The sequence below is a fragment of the Tachysurus fulvidraco genome, chromosome 22 (genome assembly GCF_022655615.1).
Source record: "Tachysurus fulvidraco isolate hzauxx_2018 chromosome 22, HZAU_PFXX_2.0, whole genome shotgun sequence".
Lineage (NCBI taxonomy): Eukaryota > Metazoa > Chordata > Actinopteri > Siluriformes > Bagridae > Tachysurus > Tachysurus fulvidraco.
Genome location: NC_062539.1, coordinates 8,783,710 through 8,805,735, shown reverse-complemented (window position 1 = coordinate 8,805,735; position 22,026 = coordinate 8,783,710). Strand labels below are relative to the sequence as shown.

Genomic DNA, 22,026 nt, shown 5'->3' with positions numbered 1-22,026 from the left:
AAAAATTTGATTTCTAAATTAAATGTAAAAATAAGCTTGATTCTTGGGACACAGCGTGTGAGATTTGTATGACTCAGTGAAGGTCGGAAAGTGAATCACTTAGTACTGATTGACCAAAAGCATATAAATCCATGTCTGAGATCTATTTCAGCTGAAATTTGTCAAGAGTAAGAGACAATTAAATTAATTCTTTATTGTATTATTCCTTAAACTAGACATGTCTGCTTCAATGTGACTGCTAACCACTTAGTTAGGCCAATATGCTGCAATACAATGGCACTCACTTTGTATCTGTACAGTATCTGTGTAGGGCTTCAAATTTTCGCATCTGAGTCTGGAATGAAACTCTATACTTTATTCTTTACCCTCTACTGTGTGGTTTGACCTGCCAGACCATTGTTGTCAAACTTTATTCAATCTGTCCATATTTGTGGCCAACATTTTATTTTTTTTTTGGTTTGCTGAAAACTGTCTAAATATGGCACCATCCAGAGAATTTTTAGCAGCTGACAATTATTTTAACAATCTGGGGTACGTTTTGTTTGCAAGTTTCATTCCTGGCATCTTGTTCACACTCGCATGGACTCATGGTCGCACCCAGTTGTGATGCACTTTACTCTCAACCAACTGGCATGTGAACCATTTTGTCAAAGCCGTCTAAAGGTATCGTGGTACGGTATTTGTGCATTATCTCTTTGTGTATAATTGATCCATATTTATTTACATTTCTACAGATAAATGTGGGGACAAACTAGGCTAGCTGTTATAAATTTTAGGCAAGACTAAATCTTAGTAGCCCCGTAAGCCATCTTATATAAGCAGATACCATGATATTCAATCCCTAGTAGGCAGACTCAAAGTACTGAGCCTATATAAGTGCAAACAGAGATAACAGATTCAACATCTGATATGACCGAAACACAGGCTAAAGTGATAGCGGCCTCCAAGGACCTTGCTAGAATAGATTTGAACACGGGGTTAGCTTTGCTCGTCAAAGTTAAGATAAAAGGCTAGACATTAAGGACTAAAGGTTTAAGAGGAAAAGAGACAGAAGGAAAAAAAAACATAGAAAGACACACAAGGAGAGAGACAAAAACTGTCTGTGTAACCGTTTAAATTACTGCAATGAGAGAAGCAACTGATTTAGCAAAGAAAGTGGCTTATTTCTTGTCTATATTTGAAAATTTGTTGAAACTGAAAATAGAGATGTATTATATTTAGGAAATTATAACAGCAGAACAATTTTCGCTGGGTTATTAAAATAAATATTACCTCTCTACAATTTGGCTTGAATTTAACTAATATGGGAGGTGAGAGAGAATTAGGTGTTCTGTACACAACCCCAAACAGCTGCACTCATCTGGAACACTGGATAATTAATGCACTATTATGTTGGCAACAAACGACTGTCAAAACCTAATGTCTCCCCAAAACTAAATTTCAGCAATTATCAAATGATACCATCCCAATATTGTGTATTATCGTATGCTCCTCATGCATATGCACCACTTCTCATTAATATGCATTACATGGCACACATGGGAGGGGCGTGTATGATTAATATGTTAATTATATCACTTGGCACATCTATTTGCACATTTGCATGCAGAGATGGATTGAGAGAGATAGAGAATAAACAAAAAAAGCAAAAAAGAGTGACCGCAAAAGATGGATCGCAATCTCACAAATCCAACACGGCAAAAGAGGAAGGAGTATTGTTCTCCTGTTGTAATAAGAGAGGACAGGGAAAACTCATCCCTCTTGCTCAGACCTCTTGGTGATGGAGAGTTTGTATGCCCTCCCCGAAAGCCTTTTTGAGATTTAATTAAACATTTTATGCCTCATTAACACAAAAAGATATGCAGAGTTCTGAGGGCAGATCAAATTTTATTAGACAATTAAATATTTAACTGTCCTTTAGCCCCACTGTGCAGAAGGCATCTTTATCAACTTCAAGAGCACAAGGAGACATTTATACATCCATTTTCCAGACTGGTGAACAAAGCAGCTTCAGAACATTATGTGCCATCATGTACAATAGCCTTAAAGGCAGGTGAGGAGATGACCTGGAAAAAAACTAACAATCATTTCTTTAAAAAAAAATAGGATAAAGTAGAGTACTGCATTATTATTATTGTTATTATCTATCTATCTATCTATCTATCTATCTATCTATCTATCTATCTATCTATCTATCTATCTATCTATCTATCTATCTATCTATCTATCTATCTATCTATTTCTTTGTATTTTTTTTCTTTGTTCACTTTGTTTGCATTTATTTATTGCATTTCTGTAATATTTGATTAGCATATTTTTATTGCAAAAGTTTGTGCACCTGTCCTTCACTTCAACCATCTCCTATAATTATGTATCATTCGTTCTATTCTTTTCTACGAATTTCCCCTACACTTCTCTGCAAAACGTGTCCATTTCAGAACGATCCTTAGACCTCCAAGCACTGCATGACTGAACTAAAACCAAATGTGTTCATTATGCCTAATTCAGTGACTTTTTTTCTACCTGAGAAACTTTAGGTTTCTACTGTATAAGAAAATATAAGTACAGAAACTTAGACACATTTAAAGAAAAGTCCTTTTACAAAGCCTTGACACTACAATACTTCAACCATTTGACAGGAAAGAAACAGAAAGAGAGAGAGAGAGAAAGAGAAAGAGAGAGAGAGTGAGAGAGAGAAAGAGAGAGAGAGAGAGAGAGAGAGAGAGAGAGAGAGAGAGAGAGAGAGAGAGAGAGAGAGAGAGAGAGAGAGAGAGAGAGAGAAAATGCATATCCCCCAGTTCCAAAACCAGTCATGACAATTGAGAAAGGATTTTTTAGTAATTGCCATCATACACCTAGGTAAAACACAGTCATGTAGCACATCGATACATAGGAAAAAAGTGCAAGATATGCAAATTTCTTCTTCAGAATAAATGTCATATAGTACTGAGAAATATTTAAATTATTTACTTTAAAACTGCAAGAATACGCTTTATTAAAACAAGGTAGAAATATCCTATTTCTCTGAATCCTTTGCTAATTAAAAGGAAGACTGTATTATTATACATTATACTGTATAATGGTAAGTTTACAGGTTGTAAAATCTGACATTTATCTATCTGACATTCTAACATATAGTTTGTCAGGCGGGAAAGTGTCATAATGCAGCATTAACTTAGGCGTCGACGTCTAAATTGAAGTTTTTATGACCACTGACACCTAGTGAAATAAGCCTTTCAAAATATTTATTTAGGTTTAAATTGTCATGAAAAGCTTCTACAGGGTTTATGTAGCTCTTTGAACACGTTTGTCTTAAAAGGCTGTGCTATTGCACCCTTATGTCCTATAAGGCAGGATTTATGTCCCTTCTTTGTCTGTATTGTGTGTTCAATCAGTCATTTTCTCCCCATTATCCCAGCGAAAATGTACAAGCACACCGCACTCAGGACAAATATCACCCTCGGCTCCCTCTCAGGTTGATGTACACACACCGCCTGGAGCATTTGCCATCTAAGAGGTGTTTCTTTCTACAATGAACCATTTAAATCACAAATGTATGGAGTTCATATACTGTACATCTATATTGCTTTTTTTTTTTCTGTGTCCTAGATGAGTCAGTTAACATATAACAGATCATTATTAAAGGTTTATTCTTAGCTCGACAAATCACCAAAGAACCTTCTTGAAACTTATGTGATTATTTTACACTGGGCACGTTTACTGCAATGTGAATCCGAGTGTGAATGTGTCCAGCATTGGTCTGAAACCTTGGTGCATTTGCGTTCATCTTCCATAATCACAAAGGTGCATGGTAAACTAACCATAATTATGGTGTTATTATGTGTAGTAAGACTTCTCACCACTTCTGTGTCCCACAACGTTCCCTTGCCACTCATGATATGTGTGTGTTGTGGCCATTAATGAATTCATTCTTGTCTAAAGCACACGTAGAGGTTTACTTTACTTTACTTCCTGAACAAGTGCAAACCCGAGTACAAGTTGTGTTAACATTTACAGAAATTACAGCAGAGTTGCAATGCAACCTGAACTCACACAATCTCCTATACTGTAGGTATCTCAGGGGGTTGGTACCATAGTGCACTTCCCAGTCCACATGACAGCTTTCACATTACCACATTATTCATGCGAATCGTGCTGTTTTGGAATAAACTGCCACTGTGAAAGCTTCCTTAGATAAGAGAAAACTGAGCAAGTTGGAGCTATCTATGCTGACGATTATTAGCAGTCGTATAACTGCACACTGTCTCCTGAGGCACAGCTGGTCTGGGCTACATTTAATTTACATAAAATTAAATCGACCTCAATGTTTTTCACAGTGCTGCTATGAACAAGGCTGCTTCTCCTTGCACGCCACAATCCTTTGCTCATTCTTCCTACCAGATATTAATGAACGGGTACAAAATATTGGACCTACCATAAGCCAATACTGTGGAACTCATGAAGAGAGAAGGAAACCGAGAAACAGAAGTGAGAATAACAAGCAAAAATTTTGAGAAACATTTGGTTCACAATGCTGCCCACTATACACTAAACACACACTACACACACTGATGACAGAATGTGTGGGCAGTGTGGTGGGGGATGACAGATAGCTCTTGACCCTGCCCAACTGATGCTAATGCCACCTTCTGCTTCTGCAACATACACAAGCACACAGAAACACACAGAAAAACACAGCACTGGATCCCAAATGCACAACATTTTAACATGTTTTTCAGCTCACACAACAGGATTATATATCAGCTATGGAACAAGATAGACCGCTGCTAAACGAGCTAGACGGAGAACTATGCTGCAGGAGAAGAGATAGAGAAGAGAGAAATGTGCACATGATGCTGGACATAAAACATATGATGGAGAGAGGATTTTTATTTATTTATTTATTTATTTATTTATTTATTTATTTATTTATTTATTTAAACAAACTACCTATTGATTTTATAAATATCTCTCAATACGGATGGGTTTGGCCATAAGTGAACATACTAGTCAAAAAGTCGAAATAAAATGATGAATAAATATCACAGCCGTATATGGTCATTCAAAAACTATGGAGTTGTTCTCTTTTTGCTGCTGTAATAACCTTCACACAACCCGAGCATGATTTTCACTAGATTTTGGAGCATGGCTATGTGGATTTTTCCCATTCAGCCACAAGAACATTAGTGAGGTCAGACAGAGATATCTGGTGGTGAGACATGGGGTGCAGTCAGCTTTCCAATTTATCCCAAATTTATTCAGTGGGGTTGAGGTCAGGGCTCGAGTTTTTCCACATCAGCTTTGGTAGATCGTGTCTGCATAGAGCTTGCTTTGTGCACAGGGGCATTGTCGTGCTGAAACAGGTACTTTTAGGTCAATTTTGGTGAACGTTTAGGGAAATTTTGATGAACTTTAAGGGAAATTGTAATACTACAGCATACAAAGACGTTTTACACAATCGTGTGCTTCAAAGTGATGATCAGCTGCCCACTAGAATTTAGACTTACAGTGTATCATTATAACTTTATAGTAAAAACTAATAACGAGGGCTGACGTCACTATAATGAGATGAAATATTGGAAAAACAAGTTACAACCCCAATGAACACTTTTGGCATCCACGTACTTTTAAGTATGTAATGTTATTTTTACTTTCTTACTTTTAGCATACTGCTTGTTTTACTTTCCTTCACATTCAGCCAGACCTTTTGTGAAAATCTAGATCATTTGAGAACGTCGAGTCATGTGCATCACCGTTCCGTTGGGACGGAATGGGACGCTGCTTTTTCACGAAAAGGTTTCCGTCACAAGTGATTCCAAATGATGCTGATTACAGGTGGTTATGATGCTAAGTGATTATAGATAGTAATGTAAGGTAGCATATTTCTTCTTCCATTACCTCAACGTTTACCTTGGGGAAATGCTTTATGTTTTATATCCTGCAATCTTTCTCCACTTCCTTGAATGTTTTTTTTCAACCAGATAAATGTGATCCATGTTTGGTCAGACTGCTAGTTTAGCTGAGAAGGCACTAAAAGAGTGCAGCTTCCAGATGCCCCCTGTATCTCTGAAGCAAGGGGGCGGCGGGGTAGGGGGGGTCAAAATCATAAATATTCCAAATAAACCGGAGGTTCTGGCACATCTGCTCGGATTCTAATGGGACTTTAAATGAGTGCTTTATTAAAGGCAGGTGCACTTTGACCTTGGTTTTTCTCTTCTGCCCAAGTGATCTCACGCAGCAGTTCTGTTCGCTCTGACTTAATGCTGTGATAATGTGTTAATACTGAGTGCGTAATTGCTCCATTTGACTTCTGCAATAAGTAGGTCTTAATTGTGTTTGCACTGTGTTTGAGCAAGTCATTAACATACTGAAAGAAACGGTTTACCACTTAATCGACTAAATAGAGCTCAATGGATCAAAACCTCTTTCCTTTTTTCGACATACATTAATCAATCCTTTTTTTTTTTTATCAGACACTATACGTCATTGGCAGACAGGAAACGCTGAAGTCTTACAGATATTCAGTTTAATTCAGTTGTAGTTGTCAAGTCAAGTCAAGTTATTTTAACAACTGACATTGTTACAAAGCTGATTTACAGAACTATATAAATTCCGTATAGAAATCATACATTTTAAATCTATCTTAGTGACACCAGAGTGCGATTATAAATTGTTTTCCATCTATGTGTACTACCAGGAAATTCATTCTATTTTTAACATGATGTCTGCCTCGTAGGTTATCAGACGTATCAAAACTGTTCATGACAATTGCAGTCCAAAGCCCTCTTCATTGTTTCTAAGTGGTACTATCCACACCAACCTCATATATCACCAGGCTGTCCCTGTGGTGCCACAGTGAGCAGCCTCCAAGTGATAAGACTTCAACCAGAAGGGCAGGACCGGAGCGCAGAATGGGGCACATTTAGCTTAATACTTCCTAATACTTCTTACTAGCTTATCTTCTTACAAGCCAGTGCCTTTAAGAACCAAACATCTCAAAACTTGTTATAAGACTTTACACCTTTCTGCTAATGTTTTGTACGATCACAGTCTTCACTACAGTTTTTCAGCGTTGTCTTTTTTCCAGTTGTATGCAACCGCCAAAGCTTTCAGGCCAGGTATCATTGCCACAAGTCAGTTTGAATAGATTTCTTAACAAGATTTCTTTTTTGACTCTAAAGGAATTTGACCTTTAGTAGAAGTAGTTCAGCATTTTTTCTCACTCTTTGACTTTCCCAGTTACATCATTGTCTGATTTCTTATGCATCACATCTTGGAAATACAGTATGGAAGGCTATTGCTATTTTTTTAATGCAAAACCATGACTATATATCTTTGTCAGATTATTTTCTCAAAGCTCTCCTCGAGGCACTCCAGAAACTGCCATCTAATTCACCCTTGTATTTGTTTATGAGACATTCGGCCATAAAACTAGCATTTAATGTGTTATTTGTCACATTATATCAGATTGGTTTGTATATCTCAGCCTCAGAGTTTTGATAAAATGTGTAGATTAGCTCATCAGTGCAGTGCAATGACCAGCATGCATTATGTGAATACGTTACACAACCATTAAGATTCCCCTGCACAACCAACTTAGCTCCTACATACTGAGCTATGGTCAATAAATACAGCAACGCACTAATGCTAGCTAGATTTGTAGGGCTTTCTTTAATATGTGGCCCAGTGAGGTTGTAAGTTCTTCAAAAAATTTCTTAATGGCTTACAAAATCTTTCTTTTTTTATCTTTGCTGTAATAAATAAATGTTGTACAAAAGCCCTGAACTGCAAGGTGTGATTTTTGTGTTCCTTTTTTTTCTTAGATCATCATTATTTCCAGATATAATCTCATTATTGTCACTTAGTAACTCATTACTACAACTCATGAATCAATTTTTTTCATATATACATTATCGCCACTAAAAAATCAGACAGACAAACGAACAAAAAATTATTTCAAGATATTATATTGTTATAGTCACAATGCAATTGCAGGTAAAAGTGAAAAAGAGGAATAAAATAAAACATTCATTCATTCATTCATTTTCTACCACTTATCCGAACTTCTCGGGTCACGGGGAGCCTGTGCCTATCTCAGGCGTCATCGGGCATCAAGGCAGGATACACCCTGGATGGAGTCCCAACCCATCACAGGGCACACACACACTCTCATTCACTACAGACAATTTTCCAGAGATGCCAATCAACCTACCATGCATGTCTTTAGACCGGGGGAGGAAACCGAAGTACCCGGAGGAAACCCCCGAGGCACGAGGAGAACATGCAAACTCCCCACACACAAGGCGGAGGCGGGAATCGAACACCAACCCTGGAGGTGTGAGGCGAAAGTGCTAACCACTAAGTCACCGTGCCCCCCGAAAAACATCATCATGCAATACAGTATTTTTTTCAAATATATACTGTATTTAGTGTTTTTCTATTAAAAAAAAGAATGTTGGCAACACTGTGAGTGCGAGCAGTTAATGAGTTGTGTAAAGATTTACAGTAGGTTTCCTTAGGGTTGTCCCATCGCCGAGAGCAGCACTTAAAACTCTGGGAACTTGGATGTAAGTCTGGTTCCAACAGATCACATCAATCTCAGTCCAGAAGAGCTAGCAACAGCAAAAATAGTGCACCATAACCATAAAGTCCATAGTATGTCCTAGTAAGGTGTGGAGCCACTTTAAGCTGCCAGAACCGATTCAGAAGCAGGGATTTCACGTCTCCAGAACTTTCCTGGAGTGATAAATGTCATGCTTCTGAAAGATATCGCCTAAGTTGGTGTTTAGATGAAGGTGATAGAGCGAGCAATCCAAAGCACCGTTCTTAAATCTCGCTACTGATTTTTCCTTTAATACGTCACCTGTCTGTATATATATATATATATATATATATATATATATATATATATATATATATATATATATATATATATATTAGAGAAACTTGTTCATGCTTTCATCACCAGCAGGGTGGATTATTGTAATGGACTCCTTACTGGGATCCCCAAAAAGACCATTAGACAGCTGCAGCTCATACAGAACGCTGCTGCCAGAATTCTGACCAGAACCAAAAAATCTGAGCACATCACTCCAGTCCTCAGGTCCTTACACTGGCTTCCAGTTACATTTAGAATAGATTTTAAAGTATTGTTACTGGTTTATAAATCACTTCATGGCTTAGGACCGAAATACATGACAGATATGCTAACTGAATATAAACCAAGCAGACTACTCAGATCATTAGGATCAGGTTAGTTAGAGATACCAAGGGTTCACTCAAAACAAGGTGCGTCAGCATTTAGTTATTACGCCACCTATAGCTGGAATCAGCTTCCAGAAAAGATCAGATGTGCTTCAACAGTAGACACTTTTAAATCAAGATTAAAAACACATCTGTTTAACTCTGCATTTACTGAATGAGCACTGTGCTGCTTCACACTGACTGCACTTTTTATCCAAACCACTTTTACTCCTGTTTTATTTTTTTTTAACACATTTTAAACTGTTTTTATTAAAATCACATCTATTTTCTTTAATTGTTATTTGTTCTTGTTAGGATTTTATCCTGTTTCTTATTTTATATATATATATATATTTTTTTTTTTTTTCTCTTTTATAAACTGTATCCTAATTTCTATGTAAAGCACTTTGAATGACCTCTGTGTATGAAATGTGCTATACAAATAAACTTGCCTCGCCTTGCCTTGCCTATATATATATATATATATAGATATATATATATATATATATATATATATATATATATTAATATATATATATATATATATATATATATATATATATATATATATATTAATATATATATATATATATATATATATATATATATATATATATATATATATATATATATATATATATATACCTGTCTCTATTTTTCCAGTCAAAATGGAAGAAAATAAGAAATTGAAAGGGGCCCAGCACACGACGATGACCCTGTACACCTTAGGACATAGCACTTTAAAGATTATTAATATTGCAGTGGGAGAAAAGATGCTACACATACAAAAGGAAATCAAATTCTTCATGCATACAATGTGCTTACATATAGCTTTCCTTTCTCTGTCTGTGCATTTCCTTTCTCTGTTTCTTCCCAACATAAAGGTCAGAGTTAAAATTCAATTTTCTCTTTCAGTCTCTTTGTGTGCTTATTGCTTTCTCTCTCTCTCTCTCTCTCTCTCTCTCTCTCTCTCTCTCTCTCTCTCTCTCTCTCTCTCTCTCTCTCTCTCTCTCTCTCTCTGTCTCTGTCTCTCTCTCCTTCTCCCTCACTCACATACACACACTCACACACACACTTTTTGACATTTGACATTGAATGAGTGTGTATGTGCATATTTAATAATCTGCCCTAGGGTTGATGTTTACAGTGTGAGATGTGTTTAAGTGGTCAAAATCTACAGCTGATTCAGCGAACACACAGCAAGAAGCCCACAGCTATGTGCACACAAACACCCCCCTCCCCCCCCCACACACACATTGATTAATATTTTAATATACTTTGGCAAAAGATAATTCTTCATAGTGTATACAATATGAAACACACACACACACACACACACACACACACACACACACACACACACACACACACACACACACACACACACACACACACACACACACCACTGACCCTTCTAAATGCAATTTCAATATCTACATTTCATGCCAATTGTTTCTGGCTTGTTCGAGCCGGCTTGCAATTAATTCATTTTCACTCTTTGACGTGACACACACACACATACTGAGGTTGACATGGCTAAGGGGCTAAGGGGAAAATGGGCAGACAAGAAAAGAAAGTAATAAAATAAAAGGCAAATTAAAAGTGATAACAGGACCAGGCGCTGCTGGCCTGGCCTTTTTAATTCATCAGAAAGCACTAGCAACTTTTATGCTTTTTATTTATTTATTAATTTATTTGCTGACTGATTGAGCTCGCGCCTTATGAGCGTGAAGCTTCTGCATTAAATAAGTTAATTAGCTCGGCTGCCTTCCTCTGTCAGAGGGGAGGGAGCACTGAGATCTGTGAGGCGCTCAGCCGCAAACCTCAGAGGCCTTGAAAGAGAAGAGAGAGGGGAAAAAGGAAGAAAGAGAGAGGCAGGTTTTGGCGGATGGCCCGATGCATTCGCTGATTCAGAAGAGCAGAGGCGTTCTCAATTCCTCTAAAGAGCAATCCAGCTATTCTGAAAGAGATGAAAGAAAGTGTTTCCTCTAAAGCTAAAATTTACTAAACCAGCACCAGAAGTGAAGTGCTTAGCCTTGCACACACGTGTGTGTGTGTGTGTGTGTGTGTGTGTGTGTGTGTGTGTGTGTGTGTGTGTGTGTGTGTGTGTGTGTGTGTGTGTGTGTGTGTGCGTGTGTGTGTATGTGTATGTGTGTGTGTATGTGTGTGTCTATGTTTTAGAGCATTCTGAAAAATAATTTTCTGAATTTTGTAATCATCATTTTTTTCACAATTAAAGATATCCAGTATAATTATCTGAAAAGTGCAGAGTGCCGAAAAGGCTCCCCATCACACCATGGGCACAAAACACATCCTCAAACATTTTTATCTACTGTATAAATAGGGACATTGATCATTTATTCATTTGTGTATTAATGAAAAATTTACACTGGCTCACTACACACTGGGTCATCGATGGCTCGATTTAGAGCAACATTACAACACCAACAACAATAACAAAAGGCAGGACAGATATCTATCTGACATTTCTTTTTAATATTTAAAGTACATTTTAGAAAATATTTGATGGTTCTATTACATTTCCTTGTAAGGTACATAGAAGATTTGAAAAAAATTTTTTTTTAAATATTAAGACTCAAGCACACCGTATAGACCCTAACATAAGAGCTACAACAATGATAACAAGCTCCTTACATGTGTAAATCAAGTTGAGAGTTCAAAAGAGTTTCAAAAGAGCTTTTGAAAATATGGCATTGTTTTTGGGTGTCAACGTTCTAGCGCGCAGGAAGGATTTAGCGTTTGAGAAAGACAGCCCTTAAAATGTCCGACTCCATGATCAGTGCCCTGACTACTGAACTAGAGAGCTGACTGAGACGCAACCTAGAAAATGGAGAAGGTTAGTGGTAAAAGTTAAAATACACAGCACTTTGCTAGTTCATTACTTCTAGTTAAAGCCATTAATAACTAATAGATATTAGTTCTTTTCATTCATAAAAAAAGAAAATGGATAGAGCAGGAGGTGAATCCTGTGGATGTTGGGGTATAGGACCTCTAAATGTTCATAAACCCCTATGTCATGACACGGGGCAGGAAACGGACCCAGACGCAGGATAGCAAAACAAAACAGGGTTTAATAACGAAAGAAACACTAAACAGGACACGGACTGAAGACAGGACAAGACAACAGTAGATTCCGCCCTGCCATCGGCAACGCGGCACACTTAAATACACAAGACAATGATGACAATGAGGAGCAGGTGTGGTGACAGGGAGGAGCAGACGAAGGCGGGGCAGACACGTGACGAGAAACATAAACAAAACAAATGCACATGGCCAAAGTCCGGGCTGAATCATATGATTAATAGGGACATCTTTGCTTTGCCTTGTAAATGAGAAGCATGTAAGTGGACTCCAGTGCAAGAGTCTGTCATGTATGACCTAATCTAAAAGAAACGCAACATCCATGACTTTATCACTAAGTATGAATTAATTAAGAAACAAATAACGTTATCAAATAATACGTTTGCACTGTGTCACTTAATCTACTGATCATCTAGGAAAAATCTGCCATTTTTCACTGTTGGCTAAATTCCGCACATTTCTATGTGACCATTTTTAAAAAATAAATAAATAAATAATAATAAAAAATCTGTTCTACTATCAGTACAGAATGAATAACTGATATATTTTTTTCTGTATCTAAGTGCAGGGGCATCATGAACAATCTGACAGCTCTGATTTCATTTTTCCCCTCAGATGTCTTTATAGCATGTACCTATCCAACTTGATCAAAGTGTGACATTCACTGTGTGTGGAAATCACACTTAGTAATAACGTAGTAAAGAATTTTTGGTCACCTGGCAATTTCCACTCACTAGCCACGTCTCTATCATACGACTACCAATTACCAAGATGAACACAGGCTCCCTTCAAGCCATGTGAAGAAAACTGCTGCTGTAACTGTGCAGCCTAACACAAATGAAGGAAAGTGCTATCTATGCTCTTCCCCATACAGGAGCTCACAGACAGCTAGCTAATACTTGCTCTGATTGACAGGTGAGAGAGTGTGTCATCCCTCCCACCCTGAGAGCACGATTCATTTCTGCTCTCTTGGGATCTCGGCTACGGACGGCTGTGTCCTCATTGGGATTCAAACTCCATATCTTCTTGACAGGAATTTCTATTGCTTCATTTATTCTTTTGTTCATTTATTTGTTTGCACCTTTGTTTGAATTTGAAGTGTCAATGCATATTACAGGAGGGAATCTCAATTTGGTCTGTATGGGGTTAGAGAGAGTCATCTGAACCATTCTATTTCCTTCCTTTCTTTATCGGATACAGAAACCTGGCCAAGCTACTGCCTTGTCAAATTCTACTTAATTATACTTGTATATGGTATCTCTCTCTCTCTCTCTCTCTCTCTCTCTCTCTCTCTCTCTCTCTCTCTCTCTCTCTCTCTCTCTGTCACAGAAATCTAACACGCTATGCTTTCATAAATATCCCAGATATACACCCTAAAATTATCAACGTATTTATTACACTATTCTGCAGCTGTCTGTGTGTATTTGTGAGCACCTGTGTGTGTGTGTGTGTGTGTGTGTGTGTGTGTGTGTGTGTGTTTGCTCACTTGCACCTGGTCTCAGGTTAGGGCTATAACTTCTGAACATGTCTGTGATATGTGTATGGATATTCATAGGCACATTGTGCTGTAAAACAAATCACACAGAGGCCATCTGGCCTTTTACTCTCCCACTGGGCTTTCTTCATAAGGAGAGTACAAATATTTACAGCATACACTCATACACTCACACACACGCACACACACACACACACACACACACACACACACACACACACACACACACACACACACACACACACACACACACACACACACACAAAAAAACTACAAAGCTGCAGGTTGAGAAGCCCTAAGGGCCCAAAGGACACATGTTTACACTCACAATGCAGTTCCACCTGCACACACACACACACACACACACACACACACACACACACACACACACACACACACACACACACACACACACACACACACACACACACACACACACACAGAGAGAAACCAAATGTTGCTGTGGGCTATATTCTCTATATAAATATATAGCCCCTTAAAAACTCAAAGTGAACGTATGACCTAAATAATGTCATTTCTGCAAAAACTCTCTGAGTCATATTAATGTAAATAAGGCAATCTGTCTTTAGTTGTGAAACGAAGTTGATTTTATATAATTAATTTAATAAATGAAGTATTTACTCTCCAGAGGATCCTTATACATGAGAAAAACACCATATGGGTTTTTTGACCCATAAATGAATTGAAGAGGTCTCTAGAAATGAAAGTCACTTTAGCTTCATCTATCATGTAGACTAACCCATTTACACACACACTCACACACACGCTCAGGCACACACAAACAGTTCAGAGGTCATGATACCACTTGAACCTAAAGAATATTTGCTTTGGGGTGACAAGGACAGCTAACCTTGGTCAGCGCTTTACATGTGAGGCTGTGTGTGTGTTTGCGAGCGTTTGTGTGTTTTCTGATGCTTGACTGAGCTGTACTTTATGAGGATGGCCACATGACACTGAGTTGTGTGTGTGTGTGTGTGTGTGTGTGTGTGTGTGTGTGTGTGTGTGTGTGTGTGTCTGTGTGTCTGTGTGTGTGTGTGTGCACTATTACTACTGTGTGTGCCATTTGTGTTCCATTACATTGCTACAATTGAGTGTGTGTCTGTGTGTGTGTGTGTGTGGGGGGGGGGTGCCTGAAGACACTAAACAGAGAGGCTTCATAGAAATGTTATGGATGTCAAAGAGATTCAACCAACCTCAGTGGTTAGGTGTGTGTGTGTGTGTGTGTGTGTGTGTGTGTGTGTGTGTGTGTGTGTGTGTGTGTGTGTGTGTGTGTGTGTGTGTGTGTGTACACGTGTGTGTGCATGAATTGTATACGTCTGTTTATTCTATCATCCTTTCTTCAACACTGCTATAAAATCAAACATGTCTAAGTTTTGTTTTGTTATGTTTTTGTTCTATCCTTTTTATTCTCTCTCACTCATTCTACTCCCCCCAAAAAATCAGTAAGGTCATTAATCATTTCTCCATTCTCTTCATGTCAGGATCCATTTATCCTCCTGACCAGAATAAAAGGAGAGAGAGAGAGGGAGAGAGAGAGAGAGAGAGAGAGAGAGGGAGCGAGAGAGTAATGAGATCTCTCTCTATCTCCCCGTTGCAGTTTAGCTACAGTATAACAGGTGGGATTTCAAATATATGTCAAATATACTTCCCTGCTTACATAAAATATGAAAGCTAATATCACACTAATGTCATTGCTACACACAGGCGTCTGTCAAATGCAGCCTGTTCCCTCAAGGCGAGACTCACAGCCGGAAAAAATAATAAAGAGGAAAAAATTCTAATTGCTCTGAGCTGCCATCTTATTGGGAGACTGTATAAAGTGGTTTTATTGTCTATTTTATTTGATAGACAGACGACAGACAGACAGACAGATAGACAGATAGATAGATAGATAGATAGATAGATAGATAGATAGATAGATAGATAGATAGATAGATAGATAGATAGATAGATAGATAGATAGATAGATAGACATAACAGCTCTGATAAATTGAGGCATGGACTCCATGAGACCTCTGAAGGTGTGCTATGGTATCTGGCACCAGGACATTAGCAGCAGATCCTTTTAATCCTGAAAGTTGTGAGGTGGAGCCTACATGGATCAGACTTGTTTGTCCAGCACATCCCACAGACGCTCGATCGGATTAAGATCTGGGGAATTCGGAGGCTATGTCCTCTAGCCATCATGTCTAGACATCATAATTTGTCTCTTGTCAAAGTCACTTAGATACTTATGCTTGCCTACTTTTCCTGCTTTTAACACATCAGCTTTGAAAACTGACTGTTAACTTGCTGTCCACGTATCCCACCCCTTGACAGGTGCCATTGTACCAAGATAATCAATGTTATTCACTCCACCTGTCAGTGGTTTTAAGGTTTTTGCTTTATGTGTGTGTATGTGTGTGTAAGAAAAATAAATCATTAAAAAGCTCTTTAACTGTGCAGGTAAATAAACACTCTTGTAGATATTATATTCACAATTTGTGTGACGTACAATCTGTGTTATAATAAGATAATCTGGATAGCATGTACACAGCTGTCCTAGTTCTGACTAAATTGATTATGCCTCGAATTCCGGGTATAAGCTAACTCGTTTTAATGAAAATGTTCCACAAGACACCAAAGCAATAAGATGAAACACTGGAATGCATTTCATTCTGTAAGTACAGATAGTCTCTAAGTTACAATAGTTTGACTTAACTTACGAATTTTCTTACAATAACAAGGTGGCAATTAGCCCGACGTATCATACCACATACTGTAAGGCTGCTATGATTGACTCCGTGGTACGATACGTCGGGCTACTTGCCACCTTGTTAGATGCCTCGCCTCGGTCTCTGAATCAGAATCAGAATTTCATGGGGAAAATGACCGCTAGCAATCGACAGAGTGCAGTTGTCTCAGTTTTTTTACTACAGGTTAATGTAGCCATCAAAAACCTGATGCTGTTCAAGTATGCAGATGTCGGAGAGAATTTCAATGAGTACGATACAATAGGATACGCTAAATATTTCAATGCATGAATGCTTTAGCGATTTCATTTTATTCTTACCACCATTGTTAAAGTTTTCAGAGCAGATAGAATTATTTACTGAACAAATATTCTATTAGGTAGCATTAGCCCAAACTATACTATACTACTCCATACTGATTACTATTCTTTAAGACTCCTTGGTAGACTGGGTCATGGTTCAACATGCAAGATTTTTTTTTAGTCATGATGGGATCATCAGACCGCATCTCCTTTGTAGCTGTATAAGGAGTGTATGGCTTTTCAGTGTAGGTATATATACTCCTGCATATGGATAGTGGCACTAACAGCTATTATCTGCTGATAGTGGCACTAACAGCTATTATCAGTACAGAAATCAGCATATGAGAAAGCAACCGGTCTGGACACATGGTGTGGTCTTGTTATTTTGTGAATCTTTGATCTGAACTGGGGTAAAGGTTGATTCTTCTGACTCAGTTTGAGGCAGGAGACAGTTTGAAGGCAGGAAAAAAGTGCATGTTACTGATGTTAGATTTCTGTCATTCACGGTGCGCCAATTTTGCTTTGTGGGAGAAATGGCCTAGTCTCTCTCCAGTGCCAATCACAGCAACACTAGACAAATGCATAAATCTGTAAACTTGTATGCAGAAAGTTGTAGATTACATTTTCCTTCACTGTGTTAAGGTGCTCAATGTAAAGATGTTGGCTTACTTTTTGTGTTTTGGGGAAAACGATTGTTACGTTTCATTCACCCTGGGTGCTATCTCTTTAGTAGGAACTAACAGGATAGCAATAGGAAAAAAAAAAAACTAACCCACCACTGCTTTTCCCTCTTATTACTCCCCATCAAAGTATTTGTCTCTCATAGTATCTGTCTACTAATGAAGTCAGGTAAAGTTAGAATCCTAACCCTAACTTCTCATTCTAAGCTTAACAAGAATCATGGCATCTTGACCTTGCGCTCATTATTTTCCTGATTAGAGAGGCTGAACTGAAGCTAAAGGGATCACACTAAAGGGAGTCCTGAATGAGATCCCTGCCAAGGTGAAATTTAATTTTAGCCCATGCCTGCTGATGAGCGTTCTTGGTGTGTGCATGTACGGCCATGTGTTCAGAAGAAAAATAAGGACTGCCAAAAAATTAATAAGAGAAAGAGAAGAGATAAAGAGCAAATTAATCTTTCTATAGCAATATTCAATACCAAATCCCTGGCAGCACCAAAACAGAAAAGACTTGTATAGTTTATGCCAATGATTACCCAGCTTTAGAGATCTAGGCCATAATATCAAAGTGTGTCTGTGTGTATCAGAATAGATATGTACAGTACTGTACAAATTAAAACTAAATCCCCTGTTTCTATGACTCCCTGACATTACAGCTACTATGTTTTAAATAAAATCCTGATCTATGAGCACTATCAAGTAAAACAAATGTATCAAATTTTCAGAAAACAAAACCTTTTTTTTTTTTTTTTGATAATTACCAAGCCATTTGAACCCGGAGCTCAAGCTACAGTAGAGGTTGCAGAGAGACAGGCAGCAAAGTGAGCAATTTACAGACACCTCAGGGCCGTAACTGGAAAATAGTGTTAAAACTAAATTTGAAGCTTCTTCCAGACCGTAATGCATTTGTTCATTAGGTCAGCTTCATGAGTTCTGGGTTAAAACAGATAGGCTGTATTTAATAAACAAAATAGCTAAGAGCTTTTAGAGCTATTGATGCTTTAATGTACTAGATTATCATCTCATTAGCTCTAGTGGATTCACACATTTTCTACTAACACAGTAGTGATGGTGGTGGAGCTGAAAGTCTTTGTATTTTCCCAAAAAAACGGGGGGAAAAGTATTTATTTGGCATGGAGGAATGGTGAAATGGTGAACTGTTGAACTGTTATCGTTAAAGGTGAAACGAGTTCAAAATATGAGCAGTGATTGAGGTACTCAAAAAGGACTTCTGACATAAGAGAGAGAGAGAGAGAGAGAGAGAGAAGAGAGAGAGAGAGAGAGAGAGAGAGAGAGAGAGAGAGACAGAGACAGAGACAGTTGTAATATACGTGATAGCAGGATGAATTATTTAAGCTAATTAAGACTGCAGGGGGAAAATTGGGGTTATATATCTATGTTTTGGGGGTGGAAGTCCTGCTTGTCCTCACTGTGCTTCAGGGACTTATATGTGTGTTAGGCTAATTGTGTGTCCACATATGTGTGTTAGGCTGATTGGCCTCCTTGAATTATGTGTGATTGTGTCCTGTGATGGACTGACACCCTGGCCAAGGTGTCTCCTGCTTTATGAAATGAGTCTCTTGGGACAGACTACAGGATCTCTGTGACCCTGCCATAAGCAGAACAGCTTATATATGGGTAGATGTTTTAGCTTCTGATCAGAACTTTCCTTGTGATACCAACTTATATTAGGTATGCATCAGGAGTGTCTTCTTCTTTTGCTTCTTGTTGTTATTATTATTATTATTATTATTATTATTATTATTATTATTATTATTATTATTATTATTATTATTATTATTATTATTATCTTATTACACCTGCATTATCAATTAAGCAGTCATGCTACAAAACTCTGGAACTGTGAACAAAAAAACATTTAGTGAATGGATTAGACTGTATCTTGATGTTTTTGAAAGCCTAGTTCATTACAACAGATGTGGCTTGTTGGCTGGAGAAGACAGTGAAAGAGAGAAAGTAGTTCTTCTGCTCTGTGTGTTGTGTGCAAGTGCCCATTAGCTTTGTCTTCTGCAGAAGCTGTCTTTGTCTAAGGACTCCAGCTCATTAAGTTCACAGGAGGATCAATTAATCTAAAGCAGTTTAAGCGCAAGCGACCCGTGCCACCCTCTCGTCCTCTTTTTTTCTGCCTATTTTAAGCGTGACAACTCCTTAACTTGCTGAACATACTACATTTTCCCCTGTCTTGCTCTCTGCTCCAACACCATGTATCTTTATTGCTTCCCTTTAGCTCCCATGTTTTTTTATAACTCTCGCTATTTAACACAAAACAATACAGTGACTTTATATCGAAGGGATTAAAAAAGAAACGGTCCAAGCGAAGACATGAAAAATAAATAGCAACGCTCTGCACTTTGTCTTGATCTCGCTAATGTAATGATGAGGAGGAGGGACTGGGAGTGAGTGAGATAGAGAGATACGCACATCCTGCTTAAGCCAAATTGATGAAAAGACAAAGCGAAGCAATTAGTGAGTCAAGCCTCCTGAGTTTCTCTCTGAGAGGCATGAGTATAGCTGAGGAGATAAAACCATTTAACACAAGAACACATTCATTTACATCAGAGACTGAAATTTGTGAAGGTCCAATGCCATAAAATTGCTTGCTTACAAAGATCTGGGGAAGCAATTAACATGACTGAACAGAGACAAGAGCTACCTTTTAATTCTTAACCATCGATAATTGCTTCATGGATCTATATAAATTGAGGTGTTTGTGTTTTGTTTTGTAATGGCACTAACTGTCACTTTTGATTAGCATCAACAACTCTGAAAAGATGAGATGCAGCTTTTGGGAATTGGACACAGGGAGATAAAAACACGTACCGTACTTCAGACGTCCATCTCCCTTTAAGCTATTTTGAGACTATAATCTATTTTTTTTTATGTTTATCTTAAATGTAATTTAAATGTGTAACTTGTTTCCATGTGATTGTAATGAGTAACATTAACACTGTTTGTTTACATACAACCAACATAATGTGCTGAGTCCTCAATAAACTCTGCACTCACGATCTGTGGGATTATTTCTTTATTTTCTTTTGATTTTGTGATGATGACATATGATTTAATCAGTCCTCTAGAGTTTTGTGTGATCGTAGGAGCCCAAAATAATTTGGATGCAGCATTGATTGATGTTTATTTTTGTGCTTTAGGGTTTTTTTTTGTTTTGTTTTGTTTTTAAACTACTACCAGCGAGGCACATAGATAATTACCGTCTATCGTAGCTGTACTCATGTTTGATGCGCATGACTTCATGATTCGAAGAGGGTTTTTGGCTGAATGTGTGTTATGATGATGTCACATGACACGTCAGCCCAAATCTACATAAAATCTGCTCTAATTTTTTTTTAATTGCTAGTTTGCTTGATTTTGCATTAATTTCTGTAATGCCAAAACCCAGGAAGGTCTGATGACCTTTTTCTCACCGCAGAGAACATCATTACAATGGACAATCTGTGAACTGTCCGAAAAGTGTTTCTTTTCTTTCTGACCTAATGTCTGTAGCTCTGGGTTGATGAGCTGCCTTCAGGTAAATAATGGACATACATACATGAGTTTAGAAAAAAAAAACTGCTTCCATCTGCTACAGAAGTTTCTTTAGGAAACTAGTAATTGAACCAAATGTTTGTTTGTTTTTTTCCTTCACGCCTACAAAGTACACATAACATAGAACTAAAATAGCTTGACTATTTTATAGATCATGCATGCGAAGTGAAAAAATAAAACTCGATACCTGCTCTGTACTGTATATAGCTGTTAGAAACGCTATTGGCTAATTTAGTATCACAAACTACATGTTTATAACTAATCTAATTAGATGTTTTTTTAATCCTAACTACTCGGTAAGACTTTGTATTTGAGAAGATCAGCTAGTTTTAAAAAACAAAACAAAAAGGACTTTATTTCACTTTGATGGCTAGCTGGGAATAAGGTCTTGATTATCTAGTGTTCATGTTTTTCAGTGACTACGACCTAAAAAAAAAAAAGCTTATACAAGTGAAACAAAAACTATCACTGGTCTGAGGTGGCACAAGATGTCCAAACAGATTTTGTCACAAATTTGGAGTAAGAATAATCAATCAGCACTACTGTTAGTGTTGACCCCAACAGCTTTGGGACACTTTTCAATATAGTACAAAGCTTTTATGACAGGGAGCCAATAAAAACAGAATTCTGCTGTTTGTGTGTCTGTGTGTGTGTGTGTGTGTGTGTGTGTGTGTGTGTGTGTGTGTGTGTGTGTGTGTGTGTGTGTGTGTGTGTGTGTGTGTGTGTGTGTGTGTGTGGTGTGTGCATTTAAGTGTGTGTATATGTGTGTGTGGTGTGTGTGCACATGTTGTTCTTGTTTCTGTCTGTGTGTGTTAGTTTTGTGTGGTGTGCTTAAGTGTGTCTCTGTGTATGTGGTGTGTGAGCATGTGTGTATTTAAGTGTGCATA

General features: G+C 37.8%; 1 protein-coding gene across 4 annotated transcripts in view; it reads right to left on the bottom strand.

Moving 5' to 3' along the window:
• Positions 1-22,026, bottom strand: part of LOC113640647 (ephrin type-B receptor 1-B) — a 315,649-nt gene that overhangs the window by 119,866 nt on the left and 173,757 nt on the right. The window lies entirely within an intron of this gene.